The sequence below is a fragment of the Pelobates fuscus genome, chromosome 3, assembly GCF_036172605.1.
Source record: "Pelobates fuscus isolate aPelFus1 chromosome 3, aPelFus1.pri, whole genome shotgun sequence".
NCBI classification, from domain to species: Eukaryota; Metazoa; Chordata; class Amphibia; order Anura; family Pelobatidae; genus Pelobates; species Pelobates fuscus.
In genome coordinates, this window is record NC_086319.1 from 319,990,075 (window position 1) to 320,005,916 (window position 15,842).

Sequence of the window (15,842 nt, forward strand, 5' to 3'; positions counted from 1 at the left end):
GGAGCAGCAAGATGGCAGCCGACACAGCCCTAAGACCTCGTCGACACCGGTGCGACCGGAGTCCCCACGGAGCCCCAGCTTACCGAAAGGGGACACCTCCCAGATCATCGCGCAACTGCTGGAAGGGCGAAATCAACAGGACCACGGCGGAGGTAAAGGCCGAGATCGCGGCACTGGGGCACCGCACGGCCATCCTGGAACAGAGGCAGGAGACCACCGTCAGAGCACATAATGAGGTCACCTGCCAGGTAAATTCCCTCACCACGAGGCTGCGGGCTGCGGAATCCGCACTTGAAGACCTAGCCAACCGCTCACGCCGGAATAACATTAGGCTGAGAGGCCTACCTGAAGGTGAGGGGGAGGGTAGCCTACAGGACATAGTGCTGGCAATCTTAAAACCCCTTGCACCAAACATCCCCGACCAACTATGGCATCTTGATCGGGTACATAGAGCCCTAGGCGCCAGGAAAGCTGATACTAAACAGCCGAGAGATGTCATAATGCGGTTCCAAAACTTCCAAACAAAAGAAGCCATAATGAAGTGCAGCAGGGAAGGCCCAGTCTCTTATAAGGGGACTAAAATTCTTCTATTCCAAGATCTGGCCCCAGAGACCCTCCAGAGACAAAGGAATGGCGACCGATCACGGACTTACTCAGAAATCACAACATAAAATACGCCTGGGGACACCCGTTTAAGCTCATGGCCTTCAAAAATGGAAGACCGAAGACGTTGGCGCCTGATGGGGACGCAACAGCCTTCCTCCACGCACTAGACATACAGGCCCCGCCAAATTTACAATGGCAGACCGCAAACCCGACGGACATACAGCAGCTACCCAGGGAGTGGTATACAGCCGGGGACTAGTGAAGGCGACCCTCGGTACTGACTACTTATGAGCTTGCTCCCTGTCATCAAGACCTACCCCGCATGGACATGCATCCTCGGAAGGGTGAGGTAAACAGGGACTCCATGGACGATCATGCCCCCCCCCCCTAGATCACTCCTTTCTTTTCCCCCCAAAGCGCCCCGTAACTCTCAGCATTATGAGAAAATGGGGGAAAACAAACAACAAAAAACAATAAAAAAAAAAAAAAAAAAAGAAGGACATTAATCTCTAAACTGTTATCAAATAGTTAATTCACAGAAATTGGACAGTGGGAAAAGGGAACCTTTTCTTCCCAGGGACACTTACCCTACGACAGCAGGACATGACCCATTGTACCCCCAAAATAAAAAATAATAATAAACTATAAAAAACTTAAAAAAATAAAAAGGAAAAAAAGAAAAATGTTTTGAAAATATATATAAAAAAAGAGAAAACTAGCGAATATTAACAGTAATGTAATATTACGATCTAGTTCAAATTATTAGGATAGACAATAAGTCTTTAACGAATACCGAATGATAACTTTCTAAATGTTTAACCCCTTGAGGACGCAGGACGGTTCAGGACCGTCATCGGCATTTTTGCGTTGCCGACCGACGACGGTCCTGAACCGTCCTAAATTTAAAATGTACTTACCCGATCGCCGTCGTTCCCCCGGCGGCGATCGGCGGTGCTCCCGTTGTGGGGAGACTGCCTGCAGCCCAGACAGTCTCCCCATGGCGGTTTAGGACCCCTGGGGCCATGTGATCGCCCAACAGGGCGACCACATGGTCACAATAGGTGTCCTAGACTCTGCCTGCAGGGGGACTGTCTGTGCTGACAGGCAGTCTCCCTGCAACTGTAAAATCATAAAAAAATTTAAAGTTATAGTTAATAAAAAAAAAATATATTATTATATATGTGTATATATGATATATAGACATATATTATACCTATATAATATATGTCTATATATCATATATATAATGTCATGCTAAGTGTATTTTTATATTAATATGTACATATATTAATATAAAAATACACTTATAATTAATTTGCACACGTATATATATAATATATATAATAACTATATATATTGTATATATATATTATTATAAAATACGAATAATAAATAATTTAAATTAAATTAAAAAAATTAAAAATAATAATAAAAAATTTAAAAAAAATTATATATCTATACGAAATTTTATTCTAACTGTATTTTGATATTAATATATATATATTTATATCAAAATACACTTAGAATGAAATTGTATATATATCTATGTATATTTAAATAAATAAAAAGAATGCGAACTATTCATATGTCGATATACAAAATTACATAAATAATTATATAAATATACACGTAGACTTCAAATATATAAATATGCATATATATTTAAATTCTACGTGCGTATTTAGGTAATATTTTTACATAATTAAGTTATTTTATTGATTGCAATTTAAGGGACCTGCCTGCCAACCCAGGCCGAAAGACCAGAGAATTTAATTTGCTATCACTGTATTTTACCCTGTAACGTTCTACGACACCCTAAAACATGTACATGGGGGGTACTGTTTTACTCGGGAGACTTCGCTGAACACAAATATTAGTGATTCAAAACAGTAAAACATATCACAGCGATGATATTGTCAGTGAAAGTGACTTTTTTTGCATTTTTCACACACAAACAGCACTTTTACTGATGATATAATTGTTGTGATACATTTTCCAGTTTTGAAACACTAATATTTGTGTTCAGCAAAGTCTCCTGAGTAGAACAGGACCCCCCATGTACAGGTTTTATAGCGTTTTTGAAAGTTACAGGGTCAAATATATAGGTCAAATATTTTTACATTGAAAATGGCCAGGTTGGTTACGTTGCCTTTGAGAGCATATGGTAGCCCAGGAATGAGAATTACCCCCATGATGGCATACCATTTGCAAAAGAAGACAACCCAAGGTATTGCAAATGGGGTAAGTCCAGTCGTTTTTAGTAACCACTTAGTCACAAACACTGGCCAAAATTAGCGTTCAATTTAGTTTTTTACTTTTTTCACACACAAACAAATATGAACGCTAACTTTGGCCAGTGTTTGCGACTAAGTGGCTACTAAAAAAGTCTGGACATACCCCATATTGAATACCCTGGGTTGTCTACTTTTAAAAAAATATGTACATGTGGGGTGTTATTTAGCAATTTATGACAGATAACAGTGTTACAATGTCACTATTGATACATTTTAAAAATGTATGTTTTGAAACCGCAATATCCTACTTGTACTTATAGCCCTATAACATGCAAAAAAAAAGCAAAAAGCATGTAAACACTGGGTATTTTTGAACTCAGGACAACATTTTTAATCTATTTAGCAGTTTTTTTCATTCGCTTTTGTAGATGAGTAAAAGATTTTTCACATAAAATTCAAAAAACGTGTATTTTTTTCAATTTTTCATCATATTTTTTAAATTAAATTAGATGAGATTATATAAATAATGGTATGTAAAGAAAGCCCCTTTTGTCCTGAAAAAAACAATATATAATTTGTATGGGAACAGTAAATGAGAGAGCGGAAAATTACAGCTAAACACAAACACCACAAAAGTGTCAAAAAGATGCCTGGTCGCAAATGTACAACATCGCAAAAAAAGTCCAGTCCTTAAGGGGTTAACAATGTTTTTTTTTTTTAAACAATACTCAAATAGTAGAAAAAACAATAAACAAAAAAAAAATAAAAAAATAAAAAAAAAGTTAAATAAAAAATGACAATAACACAAATAAACCAGTCAACAAGCAAAAATTAAACTAAAAGTTGGTCATGAAGGACAATGTGACCATTCAAGGTTCTGCCCACACCCAAGAACTTACTTTTTTGCAATAAAAACTATCGAACTGAGATAGAATACCCAGACGAATGGCAGAGGTGATCCACAGCTTCTTTTTGTAAAGACAGAAGGCCACCTGGACACTTGGTCCCAGCCTGATTGGGGTGGGGGAATGGGGGGTATGGAGGGGAAAAAGGGAACTGTGTCGTAGGACAGGGAATGCATACACTACAGGGCTAAGAGGCTCGCTATCCCTCTTCCAGACACAAGGAGACTCTTGAGTGTTGAGATGCCCCAAAAGAACTCTGCCCAGCCGTGTTAGAGAAGTACAGCGCAAAGTCCACGAGAGCAACTCACAGGCCGGCGGGCAGGTCTGCCAGAGCGATGAGACAACCCAGTAGCCGCGCTCATGCATCCACCACAGGGCCTAATGGACAAATTGGTACCAGTACGGGACCTTGCTTCGGTGCACTAGACCCATTTTCTTTTTTAGGGTCAGCAGCCCCGATGCAGACGCCCCACACAAGTCTGGCAAAAGATAAGACCAGACGGTTTATCTCTCTACTATGTTTCTTTTACGTTATTTGTATTTGTATTTGTATGTGTTTCTGTAAATATATGTGCGATAATTTGAATAACCTCTCTCTCTCCCTCCCCTCCCTCTCCCCCCTCATGGTGACCGGAGCGTCTCAGACTAGGAGGTCAAGGCAACAAGGAGTTGGGACAACCCTAAGACAACGCCCTAGAATCAGCAGGAAGGCAACACCCGTAAGTCAGCTCACACGCACACAACCCACTCACCACCATGACCACACGAATTAACTCCCTAAACGTTAAAGGGTTGAACGCCCCTAAAAAACGCAGACTCCTATACAGAGAACTTAAGCGACTAGCCCCGGACATAGCCTTCTTACAGGAAACTCACCTCCCAAAATCTCTAGGGTTTGCCCTCAAAGACCACATATACAACACGGGTTATGAGGCTAGAGCGCACTCCAAACGCAACGGTGTTGCGATACTGATACACAAACGCTGCCCACTACGGGTCACAGGGGTCAAGCTGGATGCAGACGGGAGGTACATAATACTATCCGGGACATTGTATGCACACACCGTACACCTGATAAATATATACGCTCCTAACGAACCAACCAGAGAATTCTGGGACCAAATGTCTGACAAGTTACGGGCCCTGCAACACGGCATGATCATAATGGGGGGAGACTTTAATGCTGCTCCGTGCCCAGCTACGTATAGGGGGACCATAAGGGGCCTACCACGCTCGCACGGTAGAGGGCGACAAGATAGACTGGTACACGACTTCATAAACTCATCGGGTCTGATAGACGCGTGGAGAGCCCAACACCCAGGGGAGGTTGACTATACATTCTACTCAGCGCCCCACGACTCTTACTCCCGCATAGACTTTTTTCTAGTTAATGGCCAAACCATCCAAAGAACCACTAAGACAACAATAGGATCTATCACCTGGTCTGACCATGCAGACATTTCCATAGAACTGGGCAGTCTGTGCGCGGGAACCCAATGGAATTGGAAACTAAACACCTCCCTTCTACAAGACCCAGATATTAAAGAGACTATCCGCAAAGAAATAGTAGAATACTTCCAGTTAAACACCACCCAGGACCTGACACCGGCCACCATATGGGCCGCTCATAAATCGGTCATCAGAGGTGCCATAATTAGAGAGGCGACCAGAAAAAAGTTAAGAAAAACGACGCACTGAAAATCCCTTTTACGTGACCTCCACACCCAAGAACAGAGACACAAAACTAACCCCTCCCCCGAAGGACTCGCAGCCCTACAAATTACCAGACGCCACATCAGGGAAACCCTACTAGATGACGTAGCTAAGGCTATGACCTGGTCCAAGAGAAATTTCTATGAACAAGCCAACAAGATGCACACGCTCTTAGCGTGCACTCTCCGCCCGCGGCCAAAACAAAATCATATCACGGCAATTAGAGACCGTGAAGGTCAGACAAAGACAGCACCCACCGACATAGCTCAAATATTCACAGAATTCTATAAAACTCTATACAACCACACACCCACAGACGCAGACAAGACCCCACACATACAGGACGAGATTAGGCAATATCTACATAAACTCAACCTCCCGAAACTGACCCCTTCACTCATAGAAACCCTAGGGGAAGAATTTACAGCAGATGAAATAGATAGAGCCGGGGGGGCGGAGCTAGGCCAGCAAGCGGACAGGTCGTGCTCGGACTGAGCTCCTGCTGGCGAACGCAATTTCCACGGTTTAGCCTGGGTTGGAACGCCACAAACCGACGACAAACCGCACCAATCCACCGGGGAGCACTCTCCCGAACCTGGCGATACCAAAATCTACACCCAGGTGTACCGGGAACCGCCACGACGGAATGAGGCCTACTGCAGGCGGCAGCGGGGAATGGCGGCCGCTTCCCCGCCAACCGCACACGGCTGCTCGAGAGCATGTTCAGCAACCCCCCCCCCCCTATGGACCGGTGGGGGTTATCCCGGTCCCCACCAAACGGAGCACCCCACACCCCGCAACCCCTGATCCAGCTAGCGACACTAAAGGGCAAAGGGGGGCTTGAAACCTCCAAAAGGGTGGACATATCTGCACCAGCTACAAGAGACGGATTCCAACCTGCCAGGTTGAGCCCCAGCGAGAGCAAGAGAGACCCGATCGATGTTATCTTCGAGAACTTCTGGGCCCAATTACTGAGCCGCATGCAGACGGCAGGGCCATGCCACAGAAAGACCGCGACACAAACAGCCGGTCGGGGACCCCAGTCTCGAACCAGGGGCCCTACTGGACCTAAAGCTAAAGGCGAGGTACCCCACAGGTGTCAGCCACACAGACGGAGGGGAGCAAACCACAAACGACGGCGACCAGCAAACAAAGCCCACCGTAAAATCCCGACAGGGGAGACCCCGGGCCGCACCGGAAATCGGGCTCGTGGTGAAAAAGCACCAGCTTTCAAGCGGTACCAGGGAAATAAGCTACCAGCGGCGCACCAAGGCCCCAACAAGCCCTCAAGATTCCTGGACTTGATTTCCCCCTGGGGGCCCCAGGCTTGGAGGGCCCCGATCACGCAACAATCCCGACACCACAGACCACGAACAGCGGTGAGTCGTCCTACCTCCCAGCAGGGACTACCCCTTTGTCACCTCGCCACCCACCACAGAGACCCTCGACTGCGCCCTCCTGGCACACCCACAGCACCTTGGAGGACCCCGGCCCAAGAGACTGACTTGCCTCGCATGCCTAGGACCAATGTGGTTCCCGGTCAAACGTGCCTGAACGAAAACACACCTCCCCACAGACTGGGCATCGGATGAGCGAGTGAGAGGACCCGAACTGCCTGCTGGCCAGCTCCGGTGATGACGCCGACAAAGACACAGAACCCACCTAACTCGACGAACACTTGGACCATGCTTACACCCATGGGCACAAACCCAGGCATAGCACTCTTGGCCCTTGCATTGACTCGGACTATCATTGGACAGACATGCTGCCCAACGATCTCCAGTTACACACATAACACGAGGCATGACAACTAGCTACACTAGTAAGCCCTAGGGCGCAGACACACACTTAAGGCAGCGAACATGTTACCGTATGTAGACCTAGCATAAGTGTGCGTATAATGTCTAACTCAAAGCCCTGACGACTCAACTATACATAGCTCCTACCCACAATAGTCAGTTTAAACCACGTACGACCTTTCTATGCCATGTTATGTTTTGAAAAATACACCAGACGCACTTGGCTCACATGTGGTACCCCACACACGACACACATACCTTTACACCGGCCACATCACGGCTTAACCCTGTAATAACCGAGCCTAGACCGCTATGCTTCCAGATTAACTGTTCCGCATTAATGTTAACCATTTAAATCTTGCATGTTAATTGTTGTACTTTTTTTCTTTTTAAAAAAATGTGCGCTTATCCATGTAGCTCCATGTAAAATCAGCACATGGGCTTAGTCTAATTACACACTGGGATTGTCCAAGTGCTTACGGTCTGCTAGGCGGGCACAGTAAATGTTGACAGGACCCACTGATATACAACGTGCACGTTTATCTTTATGCTATGGGAAGCACATGTACGTAGAATAGCATGCTATGCAGTACTATACGCAAGTTGAATATACCTACCATGGCAGCTTGTCACTAACTTCTTAAGCGTCCTCACAACTTTGCATAAGATCACTTGCAGAATCAGTCTGAGAAACCTATTATGTAACGCTTATGATGCTACTACACTGATATGCCTCTATTACTTGTCTTAACCCTTTACCATTAACCATTAACCCAAACCGACTGCTCATTCTTGTAAATCTATCTATAAAACCAAAAAGGTGCCTTGTTAAAGCTTTACCATCGTATAATGCTGCAGCCAATGTCTGGCTAAAAGTGTATTGTAATACCATGACCTTGCTATGCACCACCAAAATAAAGAATTAAAAAAAAAAAAGAAATAGATAGAGCCATCACTCGACTTAAAGGACATAAAGCCCCGGGCCCAGACGGCTATGAGGGCAGCTATTACAAGTGTAACGCTCAATTGTTGATAAGATGGAAACAACTGCAGATTTCTGAATTTGATAACGTTTATTACTTTAAAATAAAAAAGATAATCAATTTTGAACTGTCTCTTTAATTCCTGGCAGGTTATAACCAGCAGCGGTGTTTGAAGTTGTTTTAGGATAAGGTAACTTTAACACAACCAGCGAGAAGTTCCAAATTAGGATGCAGATAATTAATAAGTGGAGCAGAATGCAAACCACTTAGATTAGAGATGGTTTTATATTAAACTTGAGCCAATCTGGTTTACTTAACTTATGAAGGAGAGATAATCCAAATTGGTGATGGAGGTTCCACAGAGGATCGAGGTTGCAACAGGCAAGAGAATGTCCAGAAACAGTCCGAGGTCGTAGGAGAGGAGAAGGAGGGTAAATGATTAAACAGTCCGGGTCCGATACACAGTAGAAGTAAATATCCAGTTTGAAGTTCGCGGGAGCTTTCGAGTTGATCAAGCACTGTGGTGTTGGCGCGGACTCTCTATGAACCCTGGGAACGACCACGTCATAGGAGGGGGAGTGGCCGCGCTCCGAGAACCCGGAAGTCCACGGTTAGCGAATGCCGGAAGGTCTGACAGAACCCCCCTCATAAGAAGCAGCCACCGGATGCTGTCAACGAGGTCTGGATGGGTAGCGAGCATGGTACGCGTTGATAAGTCGACGAGCATGCACCGCGGAGGACGACACCCATGAGTCTTCGTCAACACCGTAGCCCTTCCACCGGACAAGATATTGTAAGGAACCACGATGGATTCGTGAGTCGAGAATCCTCTGAACCTCGTATTCTTCTTCACCTTGTACCAGAATGGGATCAGGAGTGGTATGAACATCCCTCATGAAAGGGTCGGAGTGGTGTGGTTTAAGCAACGACACATGGAAGACTGGATGCAGTTTCATGGTAGGTGGAAGTTTCAATCTAACCACGTTTTCGTTGATGAGTGACAATATACGAAAAGGGCCAAGGAAGAGTGAACTTAGTTTCTTTGAGGGACGGTTGGTAACAATGTTTTTTGAAGAGAGCCATACGAGATCACCAACCTTGTAAGTAGGGGAAGGTCGTCTACCAGTATCGAAAAACTTTTTCTGAGCAGATGATGCATTTTTAAGGTTATCACGTAACTTGAGGAAGAGGGCAGACATGAACGAGTTATGGTTGGAGACGTATGGATTAGAAGAAGGAAGTCCTTGATCGGGAAATGAAGAAGGATGGAATCCAAAATTTGAGAAGAATGGAGTCATTTTGCTACTAGCGTGTACCGAGTTGTTGTATGAGAACTCTGCCATTGGTAACCACGTGATCCAATCATCTTGTAAATGAGAGCAATAACACCGCAAGTATTGTTCAAGACATTGGTTAACTCTCTCTGTTTGTCCGTTGGTTTGAGGATGATAGGCTGAAGATAATTTACGTTGAATGTTGAGGGAGGAACACATCTCATTCCAGAATTTGGAGGTGAACTGTGTTCCTCTGTCTGATATGATTTCTTCAGGAAGACCATGGAGTTTCACGATGTTGTTGATGAATACTTTTGCAAGTTCAGATGAAGAGGGTAATTTCTTTAAAGGAATAAAATGGGACATCTTGGTGAAACGGTCTACCACCACCAGAATGGTGGTATGATGTTGCGAAGGAGGGAGTTCTACCAAGAAATCCATTGAGATGGACTGCCAAGGTCTTTCTGGAACAGGTAGGCTCAGTAATTGACCGAATGGTGGATGATGGTCAGATTTTGATCTCAGACAGGTTGGGCAGTTTTTGACATAAGATTCTATGGTTCTGTCCTGGCGAGGCCACCAGTAATATCTTTTAGACAGCTCCAGTGTTTTTCTTGTACCAGGATGACCAGCCAGAGGGGAATCATGAATCAAGGAGAGTATTTTATTCCTAAGCAAGGGAGGAATGTATAACCTGTCTTTGAAGTAGTACAACCCGTCCTTTTTTGATAGATTGTCTTGTTTGGGAAGTTCAAGATCTTCTTCTTTAAGATGTTTAATCTCATCAGTTAATGACGAAATAATACCTATGATTTTAGGAGGTTGAGTTTCGTTTACAGGAAGATCTTGGTGAATTCTGGACAGGGCATCTGCCTTTTTATTTCTGGATCCCGGTCTGTAGATGATTTGAAAATTAAAACGGGAAAAGAAAAGATTCCAGCGTACTTGTCTGGCAGAGAGTGTTTTGTTGGAATGAAGATATTCAAGGTTCCTGTGGTCGGTATAAACAATTACAGGAGTGCGTGTGTCTTCAAGTATGTGACGCCAGTTTTCGAATGCAGCTTTAATACTTAATAATTCTTTTTCTCCTACAGGATAATTGCGTTCAGCAGGAGACAAAGATCGTGAAAAAAAAGCTACTGGATGGAGAGGATCTTGAGGCGTTTGGTGTTGAGAGAGTACAGCCCCGATAGCTGTATCAGAAGCATCCGTTTCCATGACGTAGAGAAAAGCAGGATTAGGTAGTTGAAGAATGGGAGCACTTGTGAATCTCCGTTTTAATTCATCAAAGGCTGCTTGAGCCTCTTCGTTCCAAGCAAAGGATCGTTTACTGCTATTGAGCAGGTTGAGGGGATGAGCAACCTTAGAGTAATTTTTAATGAACTTCCTATAGAAGTTGGCAAATCCCAAAAAACGTTGTAAGTCTTTAGTATTAGTAGGAGTAGACCAGTTGACAATGCAATCTATTTTGGAGGTATCCATACTTATTGAATGAGGGGAGATAACATATCCCAAAAAAGTGATTTCATTGACTTCAAATATACATTTTTCTGGTTTTGCGTATAATTTGTGTGTTCTTAATCTGGATAATACCCATCTCACGTGTTTTCTGTGTTCTTCAAGGTTGTTGGAGTAGATGAGAATATCATCTAAGTAAATGATGACACAAACGTCTAGGAGATCTCGGAAGATATCGTTAATGAAATGCTGAAAGGTTGCAGGGGCGTTACATAGCCCGAAGGGCATGACAAGATATTCGTAAAGACCATATCGGGTTCTGAACGCCGTTTTCCATTCATCATTGGCCTTGATTCTAACAAGGTTATATGCTCCACGAAGGTCAAGTTTAGTGTAGATGGTAGCTGTTCTTAATCTTTCAATCAACTCATTGATCAGGGGAAGAGGGTAACGATTCTTAATAGTTATTTTATTTAAAGACCTGTAATCGATGATGGGGCGTATAGTCTGGTCCTTGTTTCTCACAAAAAACATGCTGGAAGCGGCTGGTGAACAGGAAGGTCTAATGAACCCCTTCCGGAGGTTTTCATCTAGGTATTCCTTGAGGGTTTTTAGTTCTGATTCAGAGAGGGGATAAATATGTCCAAAAGGGATAGGAGCACCAGGAACAAGGTCAATCGGACAATCATATGGTCGATGAGGAGGAAGTGTCTCTGCTTCCTTTTTACTGAACACATCAGCAAACTCCGAATAGCTGGAAGGTATAGTGGATTCCCTAGTAACATGCAAAATGGGGATGTGTTGTAGACATGTTTTCTGGCAATATGCAGAGTTAAACGTGAGAGAGAAAGGAGCCCAGGTAATAAGTGGGTTGTGAGTCCGTAACCAGTCTATCCCCAATATTATAGGATAAAGAGGAGAATTTATGACATCAAAAACAAGAAATTCAGAATGGACATAATTAGTAGTAATCCTTAAAGGGACAGTTTCAAGGCGAATGGGCCCCGAGGAGATTAAGGAGCCATCAATAACTCTGACAGAGACGGAATTACGTTTTTGAACACAAGGAATTTTATTTTTTGTAACAAAGGATGAGTCCAGGAACACCCCATTAGCACCGGAATCAATAAGGGCCTTAGTAGTAATTCTTTCTTTGTCCCACTGTAGTATGAGAGAGACAGAGGAGAAATGAGAGGTTGGTTTAGAAGGAAGTACACTCATTATAGCCGTGGTAGAACCATGCTTACCGCCTCTTGGACGTTTCAATAGGGGACAGTCTGGGACCACATGTTCTTGCGAAGCACAGTACATGCAGAGGTTCAGTTGTCTTCTTCTGGTTCTCTCTTCTGGAGTAAGAGGACTTCTCACAACCCCTATTTCCATAGGTTCAGCGGGAGTTATAGGTTTCTCCGGTGCCTTTGAAGAGGTGAAGGGTTTTTTCCATAGAGAGCTAGTGAGTGATTTCTCAGCTTTTCTTTCCCTAAGTCTTCTGTCGATACTGATTGACAGTTGAATAAGTGTATTTAGTGTAGTAGGTAGTTCAGTTCTGGAGAGCTCATCTTTGACAGCTTCAGATAACCCAATACGGAACTGGTTACGTAGAGTTATGTCATTCCACTGAGTTTCAGGTGCCCATCGTTTAAATTCAGCAATGTAATCTTCAACAGGCCGGTTTCTTTGCTGCAGTGTTCTGATGGTGAAATCTGCAGTCGCTTGTTTGTTTGGGTCTTCGTAAAGGAGAGACATGGCTTCAAAGAATTCATCCAGAGAATCCAATATGGGATCATCATTCTCAAGAAAGGAATGGGCCCAGGCCATGGGTTCACCTCTCAAAAATGAAATAACAGAACAGACTTTAGATCTTTCTGTGGGATATGATCGGGGTTTTAATGCAATCAACAACTTGCAAGAATTGATGAACTCTCGGTATTGGGACCTGTCTCCAGAGAATTTTTCGGGGTTGGAGACAGCAGGGTCACTAGCCGAGTGTGTAACTGTGTGAGGAGTATGGGTTTGCAAGTCCCTTACATAAGTAAGGATTCTTTCATTGGTGATCTGTAGATCTTGCATGCCTTGAGTGAGAGTATCCACCCTTTGGTTTAATCTGGTGATTTCAGAAGTGAGATCTGCTGTATCCATTAATTAGGCTTGATCAATCTGTAACGCTCAATTGTTGATAAGATGGAAACAACTGCAGATTTCTGAATTTGATAACGTTTATTACTTTAAAATAAAAAAGATAATCAATTTTGAACTGTCTCTTTAATTCCTGGCAGGTTATAACCAGCAGCGGTGTTTGAAGTTGTTTTAGGATAAGGTAACTTTAACACAACCAGCGAGAAGTTCCAAATTAGGATGCAGATAATTAATAAGTGGAGCAGAATGCAAACCACTTAGATTAGAGATGGTTTTATATTAAACTTGAGCCAATCTGGTTTACTTAACTTATGAAGGAGAGATAATCCAAATTGGTGATGGAGGTTCCACAGAGGATCGAGGTTGCAACAGGCAAGAGAATGTCCAGAAACAGTCCGAGGTCGTAGGAGAGGAGAAGGAGGGTAAATGATTAAACAGTCCGGGTCCGATACACAGTAGAAGTAAATATCCAGTTTGAAGTTCGCGGGAGCTTTCGAGTTGATCAAGCACTGTGGTGTTGGCGCGGACTCTCTATGAACCCTGGGAACGACCACGTCATAGGAGGGGGAGTGGCCGCGCTCCGAGAACCCGGAAGTCCACGGTTAGCGAATGCCGGAAGGTCTGACAACAAGACGTATAGGGAGGAACTGATACCCCACCTGCTAGGATGGTTTAACCACCTGATGCAGGGCGGACGCCCCGACCCAGATATGTCAACAGCCCACATAGTATTAATACCTAAACCGGGGAAGGACGCGTCATACCCGGAACATTACAGGCCCATATCATTGATCAACCACGACGTAAAACTATTAGCTAAGATACTAGCAGACAGACTGTCCCCACACATACATAAACTAGTCCATCCCGACCAAGTAGGATTCATCCCCGACCGCCAACTGTTCGAAAATACCAGACGTAACATCAACCTTATTTGGACACAGACGACTTCACAAACCCCTACGCTCGTTCTCTCTCTAGACGCCGAAAAGGCGTTCGACAGAGTTAATTGGTTATACCTGTTTGAACTCTTACGACATCTCCAATTCCCAGACACATATATAAAAACGATCCAAGCCATGTACACCGACGTCAAGGCACTCATACGGATCCCCGGCGCCAAGACATCCCCCATCACCCTGCATAACGGCACACGCCAAGGCTGCCCACTATCGCCCCTCCTATTCGTACTCACGTTAGAACCCTTGCTGCAAGCAATTAGAACAAACAAGGCCATAGAGGGAATCACAGTGGGCGACCAAACATATAAGGTCTCAGGATATGCAGACGATGTCCTTCTCACCCTCACAAATCCAGGAACTTCGATGACGGCTCTAGACAGAGACCTAACAGAATACGGAGCCCTCTCAGGATATAAAGTCAACTTATCAAAATCCACTGCCCTCCCAATAGCCATGACGGCGAACGACACGATGCACATTAGGAATCACCACCACATACCCATAACACATACCGCGATCAAGTATCTAGGGATACATTTGACGGCTGATCCCCGAAAGCTGTACGGAGCTAACTACACCCCCCTTCTCAAGACCCTGGACGCGGACCTTGACAAATGGACTGATAAGCCCATATCCTGGATAGGGAGAGTACACACAATCAAAATGAATATACTCCCCAGGCTCCTCTTCCTCTTCCAAGCCCTCCCCATCCCCGTCACTAAAAATGACCTGGCCCCCTTACAGAGGGCTATCGGAGACTTTATATGGCAGCGCAAACGACACAGGGTGGCCCGCAACATATTATACAGACCCAAAGATGGAGGGGGGTTGGGGTTACCCCATCTTTACAACTACTACCTAGCGGCTCAATTTGCACAGGTGGCCTTGTGGCATTCAACACCGGGAAACCGCAGATGGGCAGACCTTGAAGCTGGCTTCACGGGTGCCGACTTGCCCCAATTCTACATATGGGTACTGAGAGAACACAGGGCTATCCTGCGCACGGGCTGCCCAGCCATACTGAACTCCCTACGGGTATGGGACTCCACGGCCCTAAAATTCAAACTAACCTCGGCCCCCTCCCCAATGATGCCCCTGTTTCGAAATAGAGCTTTCTTACCGGGTATGAGGGCCCAAGATTTTAAAAACATAGAGGAGGCGAGGATACAGAGGGCGTTACACTTATATGAAGGGAACCAATTGGTGACGTTCGACATGCTGACAGAAAGGACCAGGTTAGGCCCCTCAGACTTCTTTAGATACATGCAAATTCGTGATTTCGCACAACATAATTTAGCAAAAACGGCAGCAACCACTGCACTCACAGGTTTCGAGCGAATGTGCCTCAGAGAAAACCCCCCAAAGGGGTTGATATCTAACCTCTACGCACACCTATGCACAAACAGCTCAGATTGGGGCAACCTCCCCTACACCACACAGTGGGAAACTGACCTCAATGAGACACTAGAGGGCACAGATTGGAGGGAAATCTGGGAAGCGAACAAAACCATCTCGATATGCGTCACCCAACAAGAGCAGGCCTACAAGACCATGCTGAGATGGTATACGACCCCGGCAAAACTATACCGCATGGGAAAAACCCGACGACCTATGCTGGAGAGGGTGCGGGCATAAGGGGACTTACATCCATATGTGGTGGGTATGCCCTAAAGCACAGGCTTTCTGGAGAGATGTAGGGAACCTATTGCAACAAGTATTCCACAGGCACGTAACGATAGACCCATGGGTGTTCTTACTCTCGAGAACTCTAG